The 13,239-nt window shown below is 46.2% G+C and overlaps 1 protein-coding gene across 1 annotated transcript in view; it reads left to right on the forward strand.

The window, feature by feature from the left end:
- Window positions 1–765: 765 nt before the first annotated feature.
- The window catches only part of RAP1B (RAP1B, member of RAS oncogene family), a 32,129-nt gene continuing 19,655 nt past the window's right edge, over window positions 766–13,239 (forward strand). The window contains exon 1 of the mRNA XM_027456027.3: window positions 766–941. The gene's annotated coding sequence lies outside the window, so the exon portion shown is untranslated. The remainder of the gene's footprint in view (window positions 942–13,239) is intronic.

Consider the following 13,239-nt stretch of genomic DNA (forward strand, 5'->3'; position numbering starts at 1 on the left):
TTCCTTTTTCTATCTCTGTGCTACAAGCAGAGAGCCTGCGCTTCCTCCACACCCACTCTCCTTGCCAGAAGCCTCCTTGCAACTTCCTGTCAGTTTCACACACCATGCCGTGGACTTCCTCTGAGCAAAAGTTTTATCTCAGCACACCATGTTAACTATTTGCTTACTTTTTTTTTTTTTTCTTCCCTCCCAGAATCATAAATGATTATTTTTAACGTTTATCAGCGGAAATATTTGTGACTGGAAAATATTAGCGATGGGTGGGAGGGGATGAGGGAAGGGGGTGATGTTGATGTGGAAATGAGGGAGAAGCGTGGCGGGGAGGCAATGATGTTTAATGGGGAGATGAAGTGATGAGGAATTTAACTGCAGGTCAGGGGCACCCTGCTTTGTAGCGCAGGGCTACCAGCAGCCAGCTGGCATCCAGAGGCGAAAGGAGCTGTGTAAAGGCAGTGACACACCACGGGTTTGATACACCCTCCATCCACAGACCCTCCGAAAGGTGGGAGAGCCCCAATTCCTGCCATTTCTCCTCAGCGCTGACCCGCGGCCACCATTACACGGAGAGAGGGGGGGGAACCCCGTGAAGCCGGGACAGACCCGGGGGGCTGCGTCCCCTCAGGGCGGGCAGCGCTGAGGGGAAGGCGGGGAAGGGAAGGAGAAGGGGGCGAAGGGAAGGGGCCGGGGGTGAAGGGAAGGGGGCCGGGCGCCTGCGCGGTGGCAGGGTCAGCCCTTCCCTTCCCTTCCCCTCCCCTCCCTCCTTCCCTTCCCGTCCCTTCCCTTCCCTTCCCGTCCCCGCCCCGCCGCCAGAGCGAGGCTGGCCGTGCGGCGTCACGGCGACGGCCCCAAGCCGCGCCCCGGCACAGGCAGCCCAGAGGCGGCGGCGGAGCGGAGCTCGGCGGAGCGGAGCTCGGGAGCTCAGCGGGAGCTCGGCCGGCGGGGTAAGGCGGCGGCGGCGGGGCGGGGAGGGGAGATGGGGGCAGCGGCAGGAACATGGCGGAGCCGCCGCCGATGCCTCGAGGCTGCGGGGCGCTGAGTTGGGGGGGAGCAGGGGAATGGGGGGGGAGGGTGATGGGGCCGTGCCCGGCCCTCGCCCCGCCGCCGCTGCTGCTGCTGCCCGCGGCCGAAGTTGCAGCGGGGGCGGAAAGTTGCGGCCCCGGCGGCGGGGCGAGGGGAGGGAGGGGAGGGCCGGGCCCCAGCCCCAGCCCCAGCCCCAGCCCCAGCCCCAGCCGCAGCCCCGGTGGCGGTGCCGGCTGCGGGAAGTCCGAGCCCGGCCCCACCTCGTCCGGCGCCGCTTCCGCCCGCCCGGGGCTCCGGGAGGAGGAGGAGGAGGAGGAGGAGGAAGGGGGGGGGGGGGGGAACCGGGGCCGGGCCCCGCTCGCCGCTGCTCAGCCCCCGGCGGTGGCGGCGGGGCCGAGGCCGGAAGGGACGCGGCGGGGCCCGGCTGCGCTGTGGCAGCGAGTGGAAGGGGCTGGTCCCCTCCGGTTTTGTTGTTTTTACCCCCAAATTTAAAAAATATCAAAGAAAATGCCCCCCCTCCCCTCACAGCGACACAATGCCGGCCCCTCCCGGCCCAGCGCGGAGGTGGGAGCAGCGCGAAGTTGCTGAAGGGGCAGAGCGTGGGTGACAAAAAGGGGGGGGGGGAAGGAAAAGTACCCCCACGGCGTGAGGTGGGGACGGGCCAGCACAGGGGGGGTTTCTGAGGTGTTTCTGCTCGAAAATCGTGTGGTTTGCGTGTGTCCTCCTGCCTTTGGGTGCTTTGAGTGGTGTAAGTTGCCATTTCCACCATCCAGCAGCTGTGCTTTATCCCAAATTGAGGTGCGCAGACAGGGAATGACAAAGAGTTTTTTAGGGACTCTTTCATGGTAAGCTGCGTGCTGCAGAAAAAGAAGCCGTAAAACGCTCTTCTTGTTCCCATAGATTGTAATTAAGAGATAAAGAAGCAATCGCGTTGTCTTATATAGTCACCGCTCAGATAAACGCATTCCCCTTCGGAAAGAGGTTGGAAAAAACTTGGAAAAACAAACCCAACTCTCTGCTTTGGGATGGCTTAATTCAGTGCTAAAATCTCCAGCTTTGGGAAAACAGAACTTAATGTCTAGCACAGCCAAGCGTTTTCACTTTCTTCACCCATTCCTTTTTTTAAAAACTCTTGTTCCAAGTCCATCCTGGAGACTTCATTCTAGCGAAAAACGAGCCAAGGGAATAGCGAAGGTTGCCTTGGTTGTTTGCACCAAAGGCTTTGCAGATAAACTTTCCGAATAACCGTGTACACTGTTCTGATCCTCGGTGCCTGCCTGTTTTCAGGGTCATTTCATGCACTTGTATGGACTGCTTCAAGTTTAGCTTGCAACTGGAGGGTAAGGCTTTATGCAGCTAAATAGCTGAGGTTTGAGTTGCTCCATATGCTATAAATGTCATGCATCCTTTTCTTTTTTTTCCTTATTTTTTTAGCAAAGCTGATCATACTTGGCACCTGTCTGCCTGGGGGTGAATTAAAGCGCAAAACAGAGCTGAGAGACTATAAGCATAAAAACAGAAGTCATATAAAAAAAAAAAATAGCCTTTTGTACTGTTTGTAACTGGAGGTCCTGCTTCGATTACTGTATGCGTGCACCAGATAAGTTTTCTGAGTGCAATTAAAATTTTGCTGTTCTGTTCTCCAGCTCTGCTGCAGGACAGGTCATCAAAAATAAATCTGAAGTGAGCCATGACAGTTTTCTTTGTGCTGTGCCAGTTTTGCAGGGCAAAGCTGACTGTCTTTAATTTGAGAGCCTTTCTGGAGCAGAAGCAAACAGATGGGAATCTAGGTGAGAGCCTACAAAAGCAGAAAGAAATTACTGTATGGCTGAGAAAGGAAGCGTGCTGAAGATGACTTAGCTTGTGATCTAGCACTTAGTAAGCACGGGAACTGAAATAAATAGGTGTCCACCTATCGTCTGGAATATGAGAAGTGCAGGAGTCACAGAAGTACTCGAGTACTCGGTGTGTGCTGCTGTAGTGCCGGTCCTGGCATCTGTAGTGCCATGCTGCCTGCTCCGAGCTAGAGAGGTGCTCCGAGGGGCAGGGATAGCGGAGGCATTAAAAACGGGCGCGCTGTTATCCTTGGGTGGGTGGTGAGACAATAGCTGGGTCCTTGGCCGGTAATGCTGAGCTGACTTTCAGATACCTGGCTGACTTCTGAGAGCGCTCTGTAATTCTCCGGGGCACGCTCTGCAATTTCTCCCAAGCTATTGTGAGTTTTAATCAGAATTACTCTTAGTAAATAGATGGCTAAGTATACCCCATGCAACAGAAGCTTATATTTAGCTTGTGGTTGCAAGCAGTGCCACTCTTCTGTCTCAGAACAAACACAGGAGCAGACTGAAGTACTCTGTGTAATGTCAGCCTATTGAGTCCCCGCTGAGCTGGGGCAGGCTTCTGCTGAGTTCTGTCGCATCTAGGTCAGGTAGAGGGATATTTTAGACAGCCTCCTCCTTTGGAGAGACGGAGGGAGTGACTGCAGTAACTACACCTTCCTTTCTGAAGGCAGACTTTGTTTTCCTGCGCACATATGGTTGAGATAGTCAGGTTGTATTCTTCTCGCATAAAGCAGGGAAGAGGAAGGTGTTTTTTGATTGTCTGAAGGCATTTAATAGGGGACCTGCTTATTGCTTGACACTTCTCAAAGTTGTTCAGCAGCCGACTGCAGGAGAGCCGGAGCATCTCACTCGAAGCATCTCATGTATCGCTTCCGTCTCGGGGCCTGTCAAGCATGAGAGAACTGAGTGGGATAGGCAGAGTGGAAGTGAGTTGATTACGAGGCGGTGACGCTTTGCTTGTAGTAGGCAAGCAGTGTTTGGAGACAGCCGGAGACCTCGTCTGGTGGTGCAGATTGTTTCTTGATAGCTCAACTGAGCCAGGCTACCTTCGGAAGTGGTGGTGAGTTCTGGCTTGCAGCCCTTGTCTCCCATGCTTTAGGATGCCTAACAAAACACTGGGCAGCTAAAAAGGCCTCCTATTTATTTTTATTTTTTTAAACTGTCTGCACGTCTCTGTGCCGTGAACTCCCAACTATCTCCGTGGGCTTTTAGCGACAAGGGAAGGGAGGAAGGCTGGACGCACAGGGTTGGCAGTCTGCCTCCTGAGTGACTTTCGAAATAAATACACAATGAGTCGCAGGCCCTCTAGCTCTTCAGGATGCTCTCTGCTCACAGGCAGGGTTTTTCCCAGCACGGTCCATCAATGGAGCAGAGGGGCGAAGGCTCTGCATGACCCCGCAGGGAAGCAAAGCTGAAGGGGCTGCTCAGAGCTGGAGCAGGCAGGCGAGGAGGCGTTTGGCAGCGCCGAGCGCATTGTCCCGCTCAGCTTTCTAGTTATTAATCTGAGGAGCTGCTGTTGTTTGAAGTAAATCCCTGCTCTGCATCTCTGAGAGGAGACTGCCAATTACAGCAAGCGTGGTTAGCTCGGCCTCGGCCAAGGGAGGAAGGCCAGACCAGAGTGCAGAAGTGGGGGAGCCTGCCTGGCCCTTCCCGTGGCCGAGCGCATGCGTCCTGCGGCACAGCCGCAGCATCTCGTGTTTCCCTCCAGCCTGAGATCCTCTTCAGGGAACCCCTGGCTGCTCGGATCAACCTATCGTTCCTGCAGCCGTTACAGCACAGGAAGGTGTTTGAAATCCTAATTATTTGACCAGTTCTTCTGCAAAAAGGATACCGGGTGTTCCTAATTCACGAAATAATTCTCCATGTAACCCCAATCTTAGGGCCATGAGAAATTTTGTATCATTAAATTTCTGGAGAGGGTTGAAGAACTGGAACAGGAGAACAGTTTATTTTCCTTAACTGAAGACAAGCCTTAAAGCAAGCATCTGTAACTGTAATTCCTGGCTTTCCTCAGAGAAACTCTGAAGAAAATGTGCTCTTTGCATCAAAATGTAGTGATGTTGGTGCGAATGTTAACTGTTAACCTTACTTGCTTTAACTATGAGGTTTTATTAGTCTTGGTTTTGTTAAGTAAGAGGTAAAGATTCAATTCGGCAATGTTATTTTCTTTACCACGGCCTACTTCATAACTTCATGAAATGAGTTGGTCAAAGCTGTTTCTGAAATAAATTTGCTGTCTGCTGCCCAAATCACGCGTGTTGGCCAGCCTCCTCTTCAGTTAATCCAAAATAACTCCCAAATACAAATAGTCCCTGCAAGTGTTCCTTTTTGTGTTGCTCTGTGTTAATTATCGTAGCTTTTGGAGTCTTCTCATATTTTTCCCCACGCAGTCTGCTTCTGCAACCTAGTCAGTTGAGTCTTGATTTTTTTTTTTCATGTCTTCAATGAAGGGAAACTCTTTAAGGCATTCTTCATGTATCAAGAAGAAGCAAAAAGGGAACCACGATGTCTTAAAGATGAGCTGCAGACACTTGTGAGTTACCTGTGTGGAGCTTGAGAGGGGAGGAAGAGGAAGCAGGAGGAGGACCTGAATGATGCTAGCTGTGAGACTTCCTTCAGCATTACCAAAATCAAAGTGTGTTAAAGGGATGTAGGGCCACAGCAGCTACTTCCTTTTTTAAAAACTTAGCTTCACATGCAGTCAGATTTTTATTTAAGATGAAGTGAATATGCTGAAAACTCTTTGGACTGCCACAGACCCTGGATGAAACTGATAGCCAAGTTGCACAGTTCTTGTTTGCAGTTAAACTTCTGTAACACCTGGTCTGATACTTCCCCAAAAGTGATTCTCTGGAAGAGGAGTGGAAAGCTGAAGCACATCTTGTTCGTTTTTTCTAAATGTGGAGGGGAGCAAACTGGACTGTAGCATAGAGGTAATCTGTTAAATGGAAGTTCTTTAAGAACCTTTCTCCACAACATAGTATTTAGGACTGAATTTATTTGTTTATAAGGTGATGTTTACACTTGGGACTGAGCTGTGTGCTTGTGTGTCCAGCTTGTGTGGTCAAGTGCAAGGGCAGGAACCTCTTGCTTATTAATCTTGCAGGCCTTAAGTAGGTAAGGTGAATCGTTAAGACATTGTAAGACACAGTCAGTAACCCTCCTCTCATCTTTCATTATGAAACTGCTTACAAGATAATGTTCCAAAAGCTGGATGTCCTTAAAAAAGATGACCCATAAAACATACCCTGCCTAGTTTCTCAGTGGTTATTGCAGACAGCATTGTTGGAGGATTTACAGGCTGCAAAACCTCGATCCTTGTGCTCCTGCAGTTATACAGTTAGTGTGTATGTGTAAGGGTATATCAGGCTGGCTTTCTGTCACCCTCCTGACTTGTTTTAAATGGAGAATTGACGGTGAATGTGGTGTTCTTGACCACATTGTGCTGTTATTTATACATGCTGTTACATTGCCCAAGTGTATGGGAAGTGCTGGGTGTTTTCACAGATTCCACCATGAGCAGCATCAGAAACGTGAGTTCTTTGCGAGTACAAATTCACCCTCAGAGTTCTTGCCCATGCCGTTACCAGTCCACAGATGAATTTCTGAAGTCATTTAACATCATCAGTGCTCCCTGAATAGAAGCACACAAGTCGAGTTGCCTTGGACTTGTGTTCTTAACGTGCTGTGAAATGCTTTGCTAAAACCCAGCATCTTGCTGACACTAGTTAATTGAGAATATGCCGTGCTTCTAGAAATTGGTGCCAAATTGTCATCTTAGCTCTTGGTGGAACATAGGAGACTGTGTAGTAGTCCTGTGGCATCGAGCAGGAACACTGGAAAGGCAAAAATAGCTGACTGTCATGCTAAAGAATCGCTCTTCCGTCTTTCTCATAAATCTCATCTGATTTATGCAGTAGATTAGGAGATATCTCGCTGAAGAGACAAGAGGCATCCTGTTACTTGATTATACATCATTCTGGGCTTTGAATAAGTTTGGAGACCAGCAGGGGGAAGCTTGTGATCCCATAATAAATCCAGGTGCTCATAACTTTCCTTCTAACTAGATGCTTGATTTTCACATGCTCTTACTTCTGGTGCAGACTTTTCTGCTTGCTTTTTATATCTGAACACTGGAGAGAAACAAGCATTTCTGAATAACAATCATTTGCTCCTTGCATGCTCTTTCAGTTTGTTACCTTTTCACCTTGCTTTATGTTTGAGTATGCCCGTTGCTTTCTTTTTTTTTTTTTTTTTTATGATGCTCTTTCCTTTTCTCATCTCCCTCAACCTTTTATTTCAGGAAACGCCCTGAGCTATATTGAGGTTCAGCCAGAGATCTTGCATAGAAAACCAAAGTGTGGTGGCTGAAGTTTTGCAAAAACCGAGTAGCTGAAAGCGCAGTTTTACAATAAAGCGCTTTAGGCCACTGTATGTGTGAGTGTTTGGCATCTTTCTGATCTGTGTTGCTTTTCATCAAATTCCTAAAAGAATCTCAGAAGAGAAACGCTGTGTCTGTGCGAGCAGGAATTAGAGGGAAGAAATGGAGTACTACGTGTGAAGCCATCAATGAAAAGAACAAGTAGGTTGTACAGTTTGTTTCTTGACAAACAAAGATACAAGAAGTCCTGAAGCTGCCTTTTCCTTTTCTGCTAGGAATCTGGGTCCTGCCTAGCCAGCATGTTAACGAAGAAGCAACATTACATGCACGTTAGTTTGGACTCACTTAACTACAGCAGCCAAAAAATGTAGCTTTGCTCACTGGAAGTACATCCTGCTCCTAACTAGAGGCAAGAGCTTAAGATGCAGTTTGTGAATCTATTTTCTTTCAAATTTCTCGAGTTGAAAATCTTTGTAGTCTCAAATCCTGTAATTCTTCCTTAGTTAACTGCATGCAGAGCGCTTTTTAAAAATGAAATTCTGTGCTGGATGTTTCATAAAGGAAAGCCAAAACCTTCTTTTGGAAGTTGAATGCTGAACCTGCTGTGGCAGTAGACGTAAAGGTAAGGAACCATTCGCAGCCTTATCTACAGGCGGCTGAAGCCACACATCGAAAACCCAAAAAGAGGATGCACTGGCTGTACCGGGAACTCCCTGAGTGATGTGGAAATAAGAGTGGTTTTGTGAAGGATAAACTTGTTTCACTGGAACAAGGGGTGGACTGAAAAGTTGCTCTTCCACCGAGGCTTTGCCCAAAATACAGATTGTTTAGAGATGCACATCGTTGGTTTCCTGGAGCTAAAACTCGTTCAGGAAAACGTTTAGGATGTGGTGGTAATACCTGTTGAAATAGTGCAGTGATTGTCTGAATAATAGATGACTCTTAGATGACCAGGCATGCTGCTCTGTACATAAAAAGGTCTTCCTGTCCAAACCTCTGGAGCTGACTTTAAATTTTGGTTTCTACTGCTCTGTGAAAGTACACATTTGATTTAACTTAAGAGGAAAGCAAATCTGAAGGAAGTACAGGTTTCTCCAGTAAGTGACAAGCTTTGAAGATGTAGAGGAACCAAAAAGTGTGGTCTGAACAAGAACGAGGCTGGTCTTAAGAAGATTGAAATAGACTCTTGTGGAGACTTGTTTAATCAAGTTTAACCCATACTAATTTGGTAACTCAAGATCCAGTCCGTGTAATAGCGGCGTGGGGCTGAGTGTGATTCAAATTCATTTGGTTAAAATTACTTAGCTCTGTGTGGGTGTTGTGGTGTGTGTGAGCTTAGGCTTACAAACGTGAATTGCTTCTCTTCGGGCTCCTGCTTGTATCTGTCAGATTTTTCCTTCTTGGAAATTTCTGACCCATTTAATAAGATTTTTTTTTTTGGGGGGGGGGGGGGGAGCTGTCTTGAGATGCATCAGCCGCTCACAAAGCAGAGGAACTACTGCAGATCGCAGCTTGGCATGCGAAGATAAGCTAGCGTTTATTTTAGTGTTTTTTAAGCACTCTGCTGTGAAGCTGCAACAACTTAGCAGTTGCCTCAACAGCAAACAGGTTGTCTGTGCCTCTGTGCAGGGCTTTGGGGTTGGGGTTAACTTCTGCAGCTGTCGTCTTCTAGTTGAGGTGTGTCTAGGAGTCGCACGTTGCCTGAGGAGCTGCCATCCCTGGTTCACGGTGTTCCTGCCTTGCTGCCAGTAGCAGAACAGGATGCTCTAGGACAGAAGAGCTGAGTTGGAAGGAACCACCAGAGATCATCCAGCCCAGCTGCCTGACCTCTTCAGGGCTAGCTGTAAGTCAAGGCACATTACTGGGGGCACTGTCCAAATGCCCCTCGAACACAGGCAGGCACGGGGCATCAACCACCCCACTGGGAAGCCTGTTCCAGGGTTTGGCCACCCTCACAGGAAAGAAATTTTCCATGAAGTGTTTCATATCTCGCACAAAACTCACCTTCATCGGTGGATTCAGCTAATAAATGCAAAAAGAAGCAATTAAGTCACGCCTCCATTATTGCAGAAGTAGAATAATTGTGTGGCAGAAGATGGTAGTTGTTGCTGGTGGTTTGTGTGTGCTTTTTTTTTTTTTTGCCTAACTTAACCTCATGACAGAAATCTTAAGCTTTAAAAAAGGAACTGTTTATGGAATTATGTATAACTCGAGTAATGTTTGCTCACATTCAAATAACTGCTTCTATTAAGGAAGCATTGATTGAGAGCTCGAAACAGACACAAGTTACAATTACGTGACTTTTCTGTTATGGTTCATTTATCATAGAAGAGCTAATTTTGTTGCCGTAATGATTGCTAGTACCTACTGTTCTCAATTTGCATAGGATCAGTGTCCTTTCGACAGATAAAACTTCTAATCTTAATTAGAATGGCACATGAGAATTGCAAAGACTGATCTCGGGCTACTAGCATGAGTTGTAACGGAGGGACTGTAAATCATACTACAGAAGGATACTTTGGCAAAAGTTGCACTTCAGAAGATGATTTTTTTTTTCAGTATCTCATGATGTTGTTAGGTTCTAACTGGAAATAGGAAATTTTCAGGTGGTGGTTGAAGAACTGCATGCCAAGGAGCTCCACCAGCCAGTCTTCAGTGGCCAGTAACAAAAGGGGATGTGGTGATGAGGGAAATGTCTGTGCCTTGAGGATGTGTAAGTAATGTCAACAAACAGGACTAAAATCCAACTTTTAATATTGAAGACAGTGCAAGTAGGCATGGAAGAACGCAAGCTCTGGTGTTGCCAGGCCTGTACACGATGCGTGGATTATAGAGACAAACTGGCAGGAGGGACAAAGACCCAGGACATCCTGGAATTGCAGCTGGACTAGGCGTCGACGTACATTTGAAGGTGGAAACCTGACACGAGGCTGGATGGGTTCAGCAGCCAGAGGCACAAGCAGAGGAGAGCTAAGGTTGGCAGATGTTACGCAGATAGCGCCTGGAGTTCGAGGGTAGGTCTTGTTTCTGTGGCAGGAGTAAAGCTGCCTCCTTCCTAAGAGGAGTGCCTTAAACTGACCAGAAAACTTAATTTTTGATGTAACTTTCAAACTGCAGAAGTATGTTTTTACAATATCTTGACTGAAAACTTGCACGCCTTGCTTGTAGTCCTGCTATTTTTATCTCCGTTTGTAACTTGAAAGGTAAAATTTACTAGAACGGTTATGAGGAGAAGCAAATGATCAAATCTGCTGTTAATCAGGAGGAGACACTGGGAGGTACATCAGGTCAAACCTGGCAGGTTCACCATGTCCATTAATTAATAAGTTCAGGCAGTCTATTAATTAATAAGTTCTAGAGCTAAATACTGGCCCTACTCTAATGACAGCAGAGACAAGCTTACAGCTGTAAATTGCCATCTCAGTTCTCAAAATTTGCTGCCTAGTTGAATACTTAGGCTGGCAAGATATTATAATGTGATAATTGTGCTTTCTCTGAATTTAATATGTTTGTAGTATTTTTAAAAATCTGAGTGGTCTTTCTGCTTGCTGTCTGCCTGGAGTTTTCTTTGCAAGCATCAAAACCATTTGCGAGTCAGTTTCTTCAGAAATTCTGAGATCATCGTTTTAGCTGGAAGTCAGGCTGGTAGAGCACGCACCAACAACTTCTCTGGGGGATGGTGGCTGCTTTACTCAGACTGGAAAAAAAGGTGCCATGGCAAACAGTTACCAAAAACAGATCTGATAGAAGTTACAAAGTCCAACTGAGGCTTAAATAGGCTTAATGTAATTTAATTTAGAGTCTCTTATAAAACCTGAACTGGCATAGTTGAGTTTTTGTGTAAAACTGAAACTTCAGCTCAGTATTGGAGCATTGCATTATTTTTAGTAGCTTAAGAGCATTCGTTGCATCACTTGTTTTGAAACAAGCTGGCTTTTTTCTCTTGGTATGAAGCTGCTGCAAGTTGTGCATGCCCATTAGTCTCATGCTTGGAACCTCATCCTGAGATGTCTGTGGCTTCAAGTATGCGGTTTTCAGCCTTAGAACATGCATCAGGTGTGTGTTCAGATTTAAGATCTAGCTGGGAGGTAACTTTGACTTTGGGAGGAGGAGAAATTACTCAGTTACGCTAATTATAGACCCCGGAACTACCCAGAGGTAAGCTTGCATGTGACGTTTAGTGTGCTAGATCCTTTGCAGAATTTCTCCATGTATGTCATACCAAGGTAGTTCCCTTCAATGGTGGGAAGAAAACTTGGTTATCTCTGTAGGATGAGCATCCCCATGGGATGTTCAAGTAGTAACTTAAACCTCCGTGCCCTGCTTGTGCTGCAGTAACTTGTTTTTGTGCCTCTGCCTCTCTCTCAGGTGGTTAGTATGACATATCCTGTCACTAGATAAGTTTAATCGTCCAGGCAAGTTTTCGAAGATACTCTGGCATCAGTTAAAGTATTTGAAGATAATGGAAGAAATCTTTTTGTCCAAGAAAAACTGCTGCATTAGGGCCCAGAAGAACTAGCTAGCTAACTGACAAATCATTTTCTTTCAGAAATAGCTTCTTGTCTTGACAAAAAGGTGTCAAAATCAGGTAAAAAGTAGAAACAAGAAGTTCTGGCGTTGTTTACTGAACAGCTGATTTGCTTCCAGAAAGTCTGCATTAGTAATGGATTAGCTATTCTTCCCAGAGGCTTGAGTATAAACATCTTCAATTAGGCCCTATCATCTTTTCATTGCATCTTGTCTCGAATTGATTTCGGAATAATGTTTTCTGTAGGTAAGTGTGATAAAGTCAACTCTGGAGTATTTTAACTCAACTCTTGTAAGAGAGATCACCCTATTGAGCAAGGATTATATGAGTTGCTTTAATTCCTAAAACATCTAAAAGCTTGTGCAAGTGAATGGACTGAGAAAACCCTCCGTGTTTTGGTGTTTAGAGCTAAGAATTTAGGACTTATCCTCATGTAAATATTTGAGGAATTGTAGGAACAGCCTACAATAAAGCCTTCTCCCTAACTGTTCCAACACAGAAGGGGCTCTAAACCAAGAGACTCACAACTTAGAGGAATCTGAATAGCCCAGGCAATTAGAAGGATTTACGTTTGGCCCTGGTCAGAGTGACCTAGTCCTGTGAATGAGCTAGAGCTGTTCTTTGAAATGTCTGACCGCTGTCCTGTCATTCCGTCTCAGGGCTAACATCCCCTCTCTGAGAAGTAGGATTTCTCTTCCATGGTGAATTTCTCAACTGGTAAGCAGGTAAACCAGTCAGTTGATTTGCTTGATCTGTCATTCAGATGTTGGAAACTTTTTACTTATGGAAAGAGTTGAGAGGAGCTTGAGAGCACTGTTCCCAAGGTGGTTCTAATAAAACACCTCTTCTGAAGAAGTAAATATGCAGAGGCAGAAGAGTTATGAAAATTTCAGTGAATGCACTGAACAATACAACCAGTACATCAAGCCCTGAACATGAGAGTGGTGTCTGCAAAGTTCTGAGAACAATAATGCTTCTGGGAAGGACTATTTGCTTAAATCCATAGCTGAACAACTAACAACTAGTTTGCATAAGCAAGTCTCAGGGATATCTTCAAGGACTGAATGTGTTTAGTTCCTGTTTTGGCCTGGAGGTGAATTCTAGTTCCAGATTCATTTGGTTTAATATCCCTTGGAAAGATTGATTGATTGGCTTTCCCATTCCTCAGACAGGTACCAAAGTTGAATCAGAAACCAAAATATGAGGCTGAAAGAGCCAGGAAAAAAAAATAATTGTCTTCATAACTGTCATATTGAGTCCAAATCCCTTCAGATGCCTGAAATGGTACTTGAACTTGCCTGAATTCTGAATTCTTCTTTGTGTGGTTGCTTTTTAGGAAGGCTGTACAGGCAGTAAGCGTGCAGCATCTTCAGTCATCACTAAAAGAGCATTTTTTTTATTCCTTGACTTCCTTAGGATCATCACTTTGGTTCACCTTTGTCTGGAGACATGCTTCAAGAAAGCTTTCC

The sequence above is a fragment of the Anas platyrhynchos genome, chromosome 1, assembly GCF_047663525.1.
Source record: "Anas platyrhynchos isolate ZD024472 breed Pekin duck chromosome 1, IASCAAS_PekinDuck_T2T, whole genome shotgun sequence".
Classification (NCBI taxonomy): domain Eukaryota; kingdom Metazoa; phylum Chordata; class Aves; order Anseriformes; family Anatidae; genus Anas; species Anas platyrhynchos.